General features: G+C 38.6%; 1 long non-coding RNA gene across 1 annotated transcript in view; it reads left to right on the forward strand.

Annotated features, from left to right (window-relative positions):
* Nucleotides 1-254: 254 nt before the first annotated feature.
* Nucleotides 255-13,547, forward strand: part of LOC144231038 (uncharacterized) — a 36,676-nt gene continuing 23,383 nt past the window's right edge. The window contains exon 1 of the long non-coding RNA XR_013334963.1: nucleotides 255-308. This is a non-coding gene — a long non-coding RNA (uncharacterized LOC144231038). The remainder of the gene's footprint in view (nucleotides 309-13,547) is intronic.

The following is a 13,547-nucleotide window of genomic DNA, read 5'->3' on the forward strand; positions in this document are numbered from 1 at the left end:
TTTTAAAAACTGAAAAATAGTACTACTTTTCCTTGTGATTTTATTTGTTTCTTTTGCTTTTTGTGCCCTTCTTTTTCCTGCCTCTTAACCTTTTTCTGTAAAGTCAAGCTTACCTACAAACTATCTGTACATCTGTTGGCAGTGCACTTTCATATGTTGCTTGGATACAGATGTTTGGAACTATAGGAGCACAATTTATACCTGATTCTGTTACTAAGGAAACCAGGGCAACTTAGGAATTGTCCTTTGGGAATCACGGCCATAAACTGGAAAGAAATCTATTAAGAGTTTTGGAAGATGAAAGATAGGTAAGACATGGTTTAATTGCATTTCTACACTGGCAAGTTAATATTTATGAGCTTCTGTAGCCCTTTCCTGCCTGTGGTATAAATATTGCTACATGAATCTTTTTCAGTAAGTTTGATTACATTACATGTGGGGGTGGCCAGTATTTAAATATAAACAGAAATCACACTTGTAAAACATTTCCTAAACCAGACTAAAAATAAAAGCATTGATGCTTTAAGGGACAACAGTTACAGGATTTTAATTCTACAAGCCTTTCTTTCACAATCAGAGCATGGGATTTGCAGGAGAAATTCTTTGCCTATATCAGCCCTACTGGCAAATCGTCTCTGGGAGAAACAAACAAGAAGTTAATTTGCAGAATTTATTTTGCTTCTCCAACTGCAAGGAAACATTACACCTGTCTGAGATTTCCTTCCATCCAAACCGTGACAGGCTTCCTTAATATTAGTGAGGCTGACAGTGCAAGAAGTAAGTTTAGTACAGCAAGAAAAACTCTGCCTTCCCAGGCGAGCTGATAGAGCCTTTTAAATGTATATGTAATCTTGTGCCGAAACAGAGCTCTTCGTGAAAGCGAGAATGTTCTCTTCCAGACGGCGTCTTTGACAAAGCTCCGTGTTCTTGTTAGAGCTCTAGTCATCTTCTAAAAACTGCGGCAGCCCAACTGTAGGAAGTACCTTGTCTCTGAACACAAAGCCCAAACAGTGCTAAAAAGGGAAATGGAACATATGGCAATAAACTCTCTGAAGCTTGGATGCCGGGTTGTAATCAGCAACCAGGGCGAGAGAGGCATTGGCAAACATGAACTCTGCCCCTAGGGCCTCATTAACAAGGCCAACTGTGCCGCAGTGGAGGAAAACAGTATCACATACTTGAGGGAGATCACAGACTGTCAGGGCAGATCCTAGATTTCCCTTTGGCTGGAGGGAACATTAGCTGGAAGGAGACGACGCTTCCACAAGAAGCTGGAAGAAAACCATGGCTCCTCTGCCATAAGTGTGTCTGTTTATTCGGAAATAATGATGAGCTTTTGAAAGTTTATTTCTGTCAAATGAGGTATGCAGAGCACTGGAGGTGAAGGAACAGATTTGCTCCTTGGCCGGCCCTGGCTCTGGCGTAACGGAGATGGGAAGTCATTCTTTGTGTCAGCGTTCCCACAAGTGTGACGAGGAAGGCTGTGTCTGGCCTGAGTATTCTCTAGGATCCTCCTGTATTCCGCTAAGATCCTCCTCCATGCAGGAGACGTTTTTCCTGCAGGGATGAGACCAGTGCTTTTATGGGCACTGCCAAGACCATGGGTCTATATTTCCTTTCGATTTCAAAAGGCGTCTTGATGGACAAGTACTTCTGAGACACACATATATCTCTCTGTACTGTGTACAGTCACCCAACTCCTATTCTCTTCCTTTCTCTTCCTCCTCATCTTCTAACTTATTCTTGCTAATGACAAATTTCCAAAATTCTTGGTACTCTGTGCTAAAGGTACATGTCAAAATAAGAAAAAAGTTTCAAGCTGGGTAATATCCCTGGTCCTGCCAAAGGATTTAGTCCCAGTGGCCTCTGGTTACCCATTCACCACCATATTAACTTATTTATTTGTATGCAGGGTTTTTTTTCTTTTGCATTTTACTGTGTAGTTCATAGCTGCATCATATCTCTTTGTCAACTCAAAAGTACTGTATTTAGCAGCTTTCCTTTGAAAATAATATTATTATTCAGCCATTATCCCTTTTTTGTGCTTGTTGTATTCTTTAAATACAGCATCACAATTAATTAATCATTAAAACAAATCTTTGGTATGAGTATTATTATCTTCATTTTGTAGATGAGGAGACAGAAGCTCCGAGAAGCTCTAAGACACAGAGGGACTGAGTAACAGTCTGGATTCATAGGTAGCTGCCTGACTTCAAGACATGTGGCCATTTAATTATATCAGGCTACCTTTCAGAGTGTTTAGAAATATTTTTAAGATATTAAGAAGACTTGATTGTAATTTATCTGGAGCCTGAGGACATCTGAAGCTCTTTTTAGAGGTATAAGTTGATGCTGTAAATATGGCACATAGTGTAGATATTGGCAGCCATAATGTTTACAGTGAAGTATGGAGTAGGGTATGAGAAAGTGGTTGAAAAGCCCAGAGAGACTTGTATTCTACTCTTATTTCCATGGGTAACAAAATGTAAGACTGAACAAGTCACTAACCAATTTGCCCTCCTATTCCTCCTCTGTCAAATGATTAGTGACCTTTTTATAGACTGATTCTATGACTGCTTTAAGAGAAAAGTAAAAACCTTCTATTAATCTGTGGCATGGAGAAGCTAACTAAATCTGTATAACATTTATATTTCTTAAAGTCACTTAAACCTTTCTAGCATTTCTTAATAACCCAGATGTGTTCTAGAAGATGGGCGTATCCATACTCAATGGCTTTTCTGTGGGACTGGTAGTTGAATGGAGAGAAAAGGAACAGAGTCCATGATTGAAAATACCTCCAGACCCCAACTTTGGACCTCAAAGTCATAACGCCTTTTTATCAAAGTATCATAGACCATCAGCCTGGAAGAGAAACAGTGAAAGAATAGAGGGAAATCTGGAGTAAGTACTTGAATTTCAGCTCCACCTCACATACCCTACCCACACACATATAATTCTAGCCCCACTTCCTGGCAGAATGAGGCATGCGATCACCAGTGCTATTGATGTCCTGGAGAATGGTTGCTCTTGTTGGAGAGCACATGTTTGGAAGTGCATCTCCTCTTGATGAGAGAGACGCTCCCCAGGCAGAGCTGGAGAGACTACTCCACACTCTCCCAAACTGGGACCGGACCCACATGGGGCCTGTTGTTGGTGCTTCATGGATCCTCCGTCCCAGAGCCCATGGTAGTCCTCTTCCTTGGAAGGGATAAAGACAAGCCTCCTGCCACTACCTATTAAAGAACCACAGGGGTGTCTGGGTGGCTCAGTCGGTTAAGCGTCTGACTTCGGCTCAGGTCATGATCTCATGGTCCATGGGTTTGAGCCCCGCATCGGGGTTTGTGCTGACAGCTCAGAGCCTGGAGCCTGTTTCAGATTCTGTGTCTCCCCCTCTCTCTGCCCTTCCCATGCTCATGCTCTTCTCTCAATAATAAATAAATGTTAAAAAATTAAAAAAAAATAAAGAACCACACTTCCTTCCTCCTCCATGAATAGTGCTAGTTTGCTTCTCTCTTTTGTCTGGATCTCTTATCTATAGGGTCCTATTCTAATAACAAAGCAAGATCTTTTATGTTCGGTCTCCCACCCTTTGGGAATGCTTGCCATGTATAGTTCTAAAAACCACCAAACTTTATAGTAAATACCCATATATTGAATAAATGTATGAACTCTGAAGTTGCATAATGAGAAAACACAAATTATTCCATTTTTCCTCTGTATATTTTTTCCAAACAAACCATTTAGGCTTTTGTTCAATTTTCTGCTCACACTACAATAGCAGGCCTTGCCCAAGCGAGATGTGGAGCAGGAGAGGTTTATTCTCACATGTACACACTCCTATAGTCAACTACCTATTGGACATCTCCATACATTTCAGATGTATCTAAAAAAACACATGAAACTTAGCATGTTTGTTGAGCTCTTGATTTTCCCTCCAGCACTGGCTATTATTGGCAAATGTCTTCTTTTAGTTACTGTAGCAAAAAATCCTGTGTCATCCTTGACTTCTCTCTTTCTTTCACACCCCATGACCAATCTGTCAGCAAATTTTGTTAGTTCTACCTTTAAAAAAATATCTAGAAACTAACTGCTTCATACCATCTCCACTGTCAGTCTGCCATCATCTCTCACCAGGATTATTTCAAAAGCCTTTTAAACTGGATCCCTGCTTCCATCTTCTTCCACTATAGTCTATTTTCAACATTGGCCAGAAAGGTCCTATTAAGATATAAGTCAGATCATGTCATCTTCTGATCAGAATCTTCCAGGGGATTCCCATATCACTGGAGTAAAAGCCAAAGTCTATATATGATCTGGCCCATTTATAACTTCTCACTACTCATCTCCTACCACTTCACTCCTTATTCATTCTACTCCAGCCACACTGGCCTCCTTGCTTTTCTTTGAACATGTCTGGTATATTCCACAGGGCCTTTGCATATGCTCTTGTCTAACCATCCACAGGATGGCTCCCTCATCTTCAGATCTTTATTCAAATATTTCCTTTCACTGAAACTTATTTTGGCTATTCTCTTTAAAAGCACCTGACCCCTATTCCCCACCTACACATATATCATAATGTCATGTGTACACACAAGTCAAAAGTCATCATAATGAGTTTTCCTTCTTTATATTTCTCTTAGCATCTGGTTTGGGTTGAATTGTGTCCCCAAATGCATCTATTGAAAGTCTTAACCCCCTGTGCCTGTGAATGTGACCTTATTTGGAAATAGCATCCTTGTCCATTTAATCAAGTTATGATGAGGTTATTAGGGTAGGCTGTAACCCAATATGACTTGTGCCTTTATGATAAATGGAAAACATCATAGAAAGACAGACACACAGGGAGAATGCTAAGTGACAATAGAGGCAGAGATTGGAGCAATGCAGTTGCAAGTTAAGGAAAGCCAAGTATTGATATTCACCACCAGAAACTAAGAAGAGGCAGAGAGGAGTCTACTTAGAGTTCTAGAGGGAACATGGACCCACTAACACCTTGATTCCAGACGTCTAGTCTCCATATTATGAGAGAATGAATTTCTGTTGTTTTAAGCCAGCTAGCCATAGTCCATTATTATGGAAGCTTTGGCAAACTAATACAGTATGTATCACATCTTCTGATATACTACATATTTTACATGTTTGTTGCATTTATCTTCTGGCTCCCCAACATGGTAATGTAAACTCCAAGGAGAACACACCATTTCTGGCTCTCTATTCCATACTGCTCTGAACTCTGCTGGGTTCTACTCGGTTTGACTTCTGTCTGGGATTAATTGATTCTAATGCTTCTGAATGACCCTGCAGAGGAACTTCATGAGGATAAGAACTGAACTCAAAGCAAGAAGTGTAAATTCTATCTTCCAAGGCTAGTGGAGGAATAATTTGGAATTGGATAAAATTTGGAGACTACAGACTACAGTGCTATAAAGGAAGTCTTTCCTCCCAGCTAATGCTGACCATGTCCCCAGCTAATGCTGACCATGTCCCCAGATCACATAGTGAAAAGGGTTAGGCAAGTGCCTGTGTATTAGATGAAGAAAATCATGATGGATTGGTTGGTTGGACACAGAAGGATACATACCACGGAGAATTCCTGACAGTTATGAAGATATCTTGTCAAACATTTACTTGTTTTTAATTTTTCCTCAGTGTTGGTTTTAATAGCTTTTAATTTTTTTTCACAGCACTGAAAGTGTCTCAATAACACTATGCCTCAAAGGAAAATGTATTATCTTTGTAACACAATATTATATGCATTATTGAATTCTGAAGCTAAACATGTTAGAAGAGCAATACAAAATGTACAAAGTATTCTCTAGAATACTTCAAATAACACCAAAAAGATATGTTGTTCATCCATCACCCAGAAGATGCACCATACCTTATTCCTGGTCTGTAAATATAAATAGAAAATTATTAAGGGGAGAAAAAAATTTTTTTAAATCTGAAAAAAATAATGAGGATTCTTAGGGCAATGTAATGCAAAGTTTGGAGGAACAAGACTATGGAGTTAGAGCTGGGTTTGAATTCTGATTCTAAGACTCAGTAGCTGTGGAGTTATTTAATAGTATTATCTTAGTGATTACTGATATATGCTTAAAGTGTTGTAAGTTAAAATGGGTTGTAAATTAAATACACATGAAAAATACTTAGCTTAGTCCTCAGAAAGTGGTACCTATTGTTGCCATGTTTCCCAATGCAATTGTTATCTGTAGGTGAGATCTATTTTAGTCTCTTGTAAAAGAATATTGAGAGAGAGAGACTTGGTTCACTGCTGTAGAGCTGCTCAGAATCTCTTTTCAGCTTTATGATCTGAATGTGCTTGTTGACAATAACTATTATTGGGACAAAGAAATCATGTATAGTCTTCCTGATTTACTACTGTATCACTTCCCATCATTATCCTTTTTGTCTTATTTGATATAAATATGTAATCTAATGATCCTTTCACTTAAATGGCTCCTTTGATGATAAGATTTTCAAAGTGCTTTTCAGTCATTCGTTAATTAGGCAAGTCTGCCCATTTTTCTAGAGCCCGTTACTGAGACACTTGAAGAACTTTGGGGAATAGGAAATTCTCCCTTATTCTCTAGAGGAGATGGAGAGACAGTTTCACAAATTTCAAAGTATATCATGGGACAGGAAGAGACGGTTATTCTTGGAGTTAACCTTATTACTGTTTTCTTATTAGTGTTTGTTTGCAAGTTCCCTTGAAAAGCTTTCACCATATGCGTGAATTGACCACAATCATCCATCATGACAATTAGACCCTCCTGGAAACTGCACCTCCCTATTTTGATTATCTTCCTTTTTTTTAAAAAAAAAAGTTTATTTCTCAGAGCAAGCAAGAGAGAAAGACTGGGTAGATGAGGGGCAGAGAAAAAGGGAGACACAGAATTCAAAGCAGGATCCAGGCTCCGAACTGTCAGTGCAGAGCCTGCTGTGGGGTTTGAACTCACAAACAGATCATGACCTGAGCCAAAGTCTGACACTTAACCAACTGAGCCACCCAGGCACCACTGGTTATCTTCTCTTTAAGGCCTGGTATCATGGATTCTGATTTCCCAGCAATACCTTCACCTCTCTGATTTTATATCCTGCAAACAACTGTCCAACTGAGGGCTCCCCCAACTGAGGGAGCTGGCTGTCCTAGAACTGTGAATTTAAAAATACTCAGCTAGGGGCATCTGGGTTGCCTAGTCAGTTAAGCATCTTACTTTGGCTCAGGCATGATCTCTGGGTTCATGAGTTCAAGCTCTGCACTGACATTGCAGAGCCTGCTTAGGATTCTCTCTCTCTCCTTCTTTCCTTTTTTTTCTCTGTCCCTCTCCCACCTGCATTCTCTCTCTCTTAAAACAAACAAACAAACAAACAAACAAATGAAACTACCAGGCTCAAGGAAAACACCAGGTTGCAGATGATCCAGGAACTTCATTGAACCTGAGCTTTGGCTGACAATCTGAGCAGGGAACTTGGCTGTCAATGAATGAAGCATGTTTTAGGTAAGAAGCTTTATTACATTCTTATAGGGAGTAAAGACAGTGTGGTTCCAGAGATTGTAGTCTAGATGCTTAAGGAGGCTCTCCTGCCATGAGACCCTTGTCAGAATCTGACCTTTGTCATTCTGTAAGATGATAAGAAAGACAAAGTGCTGTCTTCCTTGGTTTGTACAGTGGTTAAGAAAATAAGCAGGTGTTTTGAAATTACAGTGAAAGTGCCCTTCTTCAGAATTATTTTGGAAAAAGAGTGAGGTCATTGCTGTGCCCTCTCCAGGGAATCCACACCCTAAGATTGTGTGGTGTGCTTCTCACTTTGCTCAGGTAGCTCTACTCAAATGCTTCCTCCTCTATCTTTCTTTGTGAATACATTACAACCTTCTTATTACAATTATGTTTGTAGGTTATTATTCATTGTCTCTACTGGAACATGAAGGCTATGACAGCACAGACTTGAGATAGTAATCACTCCATTGCCGATAAATAATCGTTGAATGAAAATTAAAAGATTTGAAGGAGGGCCCCTTGGGTGGCTCAGTCAGTTAGACATCCCACTTTGGCTCAGATCACGATCTCATGGTTTGTGCGCTCCAGCCCCATATCGGGCTCTGCACTTTCAGTATAGGTCCTGTTTGGAATTCTCTTTCAGCCCCTTCTCCCGCTCATGCTTTTCTCTCTCAAAATAAATAAATAAACTAAAAAGGAAAAAAAGACTTGAAGGAGGTGGTGGAAAGATGTTAGATGCATGGTGTACAATGAAATGGACACAACTAGGTGGTCTGGGGGCTATCAGGCCTAGTACGAAAAAGTTTTATGAAAACCTGACTGTTCTTGTAAGAGCAGTCACTGTGGTAAAGAGAAGCAAGAAGAATCATAATATACAAATAATCCTAAGAAACTCTCAAATTTTAGCCAATAGTTTAACCTCTATGCCAGAATGACCTGCATATTATTTTTCCTTACCCTAGTCAGAAGAGGAAAGAGTTGAGCTAAGAAAAACATCAGAGAGTAAGGGAAGGTTGGGTACTGGATGTGTTGGGGCTGTTAGGGACTTGGTATGAATGGTACGTGTTGAGGCTTTCTCTTTCAGATGGTTGAGGACAATAGCCTGATACATCAGCAACTGGATTACTCTCCTGTTCTCCACGGCTCCTACCTTCCTTCTTCACCACTAAACCTTATTTGAACTTTCCTCCTTTGCTTTCCTTTCTTATTAGTATCTTTCTTTTCCATCCTGCCTTCATGACTGGGCAGCAGATGACTCAGGCTCCCTCTGGGAGAAGTCAGAGTATGAGGTTTGGAGCTAAAGGACAGGGACACCAAAATAGTATCTGTTCTTTTAGTTATCGGCTGAGCTGCCCAGACTTTGTGGTTGGGGGGTTGGGTATAAATCATTTCTTTTTCTAGTTTGACTTCTGTCCAGGGAGTGTTGAGAGTCTTAAATGCCTTTTTAAAAAGTATACTTCTGCTCTTCTCTGTGTCTGCTTTGAATAAGTTTATTGTCTACTGTTAGCTTTAGTAGAAAATATCAGATGATGATGGCAATGGTGACAGCTACCATTTTGAACATGAATGTTTTAGTCCTTGTACTAAGTGCTATATTTGCATTATTTACTTTTTAATATTTTCAACAATGAAGGTAGGTATTAGTATCAGCTCCATTTTACAGAGGAGGAAATTCAAATATAGGTTAAAGAACTTGCTCAAACTCAATAGCTAATAAAAAGCAATGTTTGCAGCTCAATGTATGCAATAAACCACATTAGTAAAATGAAGTATAAGACATACATGATTATTTCAGTTGATGCAGAAAAAGCATCCAAAAACTTCAACACCCTTTCATGATAGAAACACTCAGCAAACTAGGGATAGAGAGAAACTACTTGAAAATGTTGGCAAGGATGTGGAGAAATTGGAATCCTTGCAAATGATTGGTAGGGATATGAAAGGGTGGAAAACAGTATGGAAACTATGGAAAACAGTATGTCAGTTCCTCCAAAAATTATAAATAAACATAGCATATGATCCAGCAATCCCAATTCCGGGTATATATCCAAAATAATTGAAAGCAGTGTCCTGAAGGTGTTTGCGCACCCATGGTTATAGTGGACTATTCACAACAGACAGGAGGTAAGAAGCAACCCAAATGCCCATTGATGGATGAATGGATACACAAAATGTGGTGTATACATAAAGTGTACTATTAGTCTTAAAAAGAAAGGAAGTTCTGATACATGGTACAACATGAATGAAACCTAAGGATATTATGCTAAGGTGAAAATAATTTAGTCCCAAAAGGAGAAATGCTGTAAGATTCCACTTATGTGAGATCCCCTTATTAGTCTAGTTCAAAAAGACAAAGTAAAGTGGTTCACAGGGGCTGGGAGAAGGGAGAATGGTGAGTTAATGAATGAGTAAACAGGTTCAGTTTAGGAAGATGAAAAAAGTTCTGCAGATGGATTGATCATGATTGTTGTACAACAATGTGAATGCATTTAATGCCACAGAACGTGCACTTAAAATGGTTCAAATATTAAGTTTTAAGTTATGTATATTTTACCACAATTAAAAAAAAAGTAAAGTTAGGACTTATACCTGAAACTTGTTAAACAATGCTTTGAGAACCCAAACTGTTCAGGGCACTTGGGAGAGTTACAAAGTAGCAACTCTCCTATTGAGCCCATGGATTCTGAGTGCCTGTCTTCCATGTTTTGCTGCCAGATGCGGGACCAATGTGATACAGAAGCCGGTATTAAAAAATGGGTAAGACTTCCATTTCACAGTCAGAATGTTTGGTTTCAAGTCCCACAGTTCACGCACAAGATTGCACTCTCTGTTAATTGGATACCATCTTTCTTATGCCCTGCTAGGGGTGCTAATATCAGAAACTTCTGAGGCAAATATCAGTTGCACTGCTTATTTGGACATAGTTCAGGTGTGGTCTGTACCACAACTTTATGAATGAGGTTTTGTGGCAAGAGCTATTCTCTAACACCTCATGTCCTTACATTTAGAAAATACCTTGTCAACCAATTTAGTAGACAATGGAGTGGATGTAGAGTTGGTACGGTCTAGCTTTTTGAAGTGTAGACTTAGCACTATGTGAGAATTTGCAGTGGGTAAAAGAGGTCTTTTTTTTTTTTTTTCCAATCTGCTTAACAGAAACTAAATATCTAAAACCAGCTTAAGCTTCTGCTTTAATGACTTCCAACCACTGACATGGAAAAGGGTATCCAGAAGAACATTAGGAAAATTAAAATTTATTCAGTGCATGGAGGCAGGTCATACATTATAAACTTGTAATTATGGCTTTCTGTACTATTTGTTGGCTGTGTGATAGTAAGCAAGTTATGTAACCTTCCTAAGCCTCAGTTTCTTCATCTTAACGTGGGTTTTGGAATAGTAGCTACTGCAGAGTGGTGGTAAGGATTAAATGAGATGATCCCAAATGGTCTATTTCTACCTTTGCTGTCTTAACACCATTTTAACACAGCACTAGCAGTTACAGGCATACTTTTAAGTCAGACCACATCCCATCTTTGCTCAATAGTAGGACAGCTCGTCATTTTGCTCAGAGGGAAAGCCAAAGTCTGCAAAGTGGCCTACAAGGTCAGATGTTTTCACTACTGAATCCCCAGTGCCCAGAACAGAGCTTGGCATAGGGTAGGCATTTAATAGTTTTTAGTGAATAAATGATTCCATATAAAGCACTTAGAACAGCTACTGGTACATAGTAAGCACTTAATATCTAGTAGCTATTTTAAGGACTGCAAGCTGCTTCAAATCTGAGACCAGATGTGGTGTATCATACTTCTGCTGTAATGAACATGAGGAAAGCAAATTTATCAAACACAGATCTAGGAAAAGTCCTGTGATGCCAAGGTCCTGAGCATATTTTTTCCTATTCCCTAATTGTAGAAAGTGGCTAACAAGGGCATGTTTTTAATGTCATATAATTTAAAACAATCAAGGGTCTCAATAAAGTAGATTAGTACTATCAGGCAATCAAATTCTTGGAAAGAAACTTAGATATTTTTACATTAACCTCTTAAACAGCAACTTTTGGTAAACTGTAATATTTAGGGCAAATTAGTCACCACAGTGTCTTGTCTGTTCATGTCAGGTGACCGGGGATTGGAATAAAGTTTTGGGTGTGTCTCCTCCACGACCATAAGTTGTACCATCCAGTATTTTCATGGGATGAGAAGGTTGAAGATCTTTATTCAGACCCACCCCCAACAGACTAAGGCTTAAGAAAATAAATGAATATTAAGCCCCAGGAAAGTTGTATCTACCAAGTCAACCTTTGTTTGCATTAAACTTAGGAATTGGCTCTCTGTAAACTTGTTGCTATGATTTTGAGCTTTGCTTTTGGTTAGTTTTCTCTCTCCATCCCCCCCCCCCCACCTCTTCTGTCCCCCTCTTCTCTCTCCACACTATTCCTTCCTAAGTTATTACCCCTGCTCTGTGTAGCTGCTCTGGTCTTTGGGGACTTTGATGTCTATTCCCAAGATGAGGAAGTCCACATCTCTGTCTAACCCTAAAGATTTTCCCTACACACAATAAATTAATAAGAACATTATGAATAGTTTTATGTAAAGAACTCTAACAGTTTACATGAAATAGAAAAATAATCTAAAATCACATCTTACCAAAACTGACACAAAAGGGAATATTTGAATAAGGCCTATATCTGCCAAAGAATTTGGAACCATAATAAAAATCCTTCCCATGCAGAAAACTCCAGCCCTAAACAGCCTCACTGGTTCATTCCTCCAAATTTTCAGGAAATAATACTGTATTTACACAGATTCTTTCAGAAAATAAAGAGAATTCTCACAATTCATTTTCTGAGGTCAGTATAACCTTGAAACTGAAACATGATAAGGATATTATAAGGAAAAATTATATCTTTTTATCTACCATGAACATAAATGCAAAATTCCTAAACACAATATTAGCAAATAGAGTGCAATTATATAGAAATAACATAATAGTTCATGGCCAAGTAAAGTTTATTTCAGTCAAAAATAAAACCATAAAATTAGAAAAGCAGTACCTCTTGTGGTGAGTTGTGCCTCCCTTAGGGTGAGCTAATGCCTGCTTAGGGTGAACACAATGATCCCTCCTTCAGGAAAAAACAAACAAACAAACAAACAAACAACCACAAGCCTGTTTTAGGTGAGCTCCACTTTTTTCTCTCTCCCTTTCCTTCTGCTCCTCGAGATTCTCTCTCTCTACCCCTAGCTCACTTGCGCCCTCTCTCTCTCTCAAAACAAAACAAAACAAAACAAACAAACAAAAAACTGTTGCTAAAAGAAATTAAAGAATAGTTACATGGGGAGATGTATAAAGTTTGTGGATTGAAAGATTCAATATGTTTAAGATGTCATTTTCTCCAAATTGATCTATAAATATGATCTGATCCCAATCAAAATCTAGCAGGATTTGTGCAGAAACTAACAAACTGACTCTAAAATTTATACAGAAATGAAAGTACCAAAAAATCTTAGATAATATTGAAGAAAAACAAAGCTGGAGGGCTTACATTACCAGATTCCAGACTTAGTGTAAAGCTCCAGTAATTAAGACAGTGTGGAGAGACAAATAGACCAACTGGACAGAATTATGAGTCTAGAAATAGACTCCCACATACAGAATTTCTTAATTTATTAAAGAGTTGCCACTGCAGTTGAGTGGGAGAAAGTTGGCTTTTCATTAAACTGTGCTGTGACATTATTCTGATGAAAAAATGAACCTTGCCTCCTATATTGCAGCATACAATAAAATTAATTTGAGATGGAATATAGATCTCTATTTGCAAGATAGAAAAATGAAGCTTTGGGAAGAAAACAGAAGATATCTTTATGACCTTAGGCAGGCATGAATTTCTTAAACAAGATACATAAAGCATTAATCATAAAAAAATAAGACCCTGATAAACTGGGTTTCAATAAAATCATGACTATTGATTCACCAAAAGATATCAGTCATTATAATGAAAAGACAAGCCATACACATATTTGTAATTTATATGTCTGACAAAGG

This window comes from Crocuta crocuta, unplaced genomic scaffold (genome assembly GCF_008692635.1).
Source record: "Crocuta crocuta isolate KB4526 unplaced genomic scaffold, BGI_CrCroc_1.0 scaffold4, whole genome shotgun sequence".
Taxonomy (NCBI): domain Eukaryota; kingdom Metazoa; phylum Chordata; class Mammalia; order Carnivora; family Hyaenidae; genus Crocuta; species Crocuta crocuta.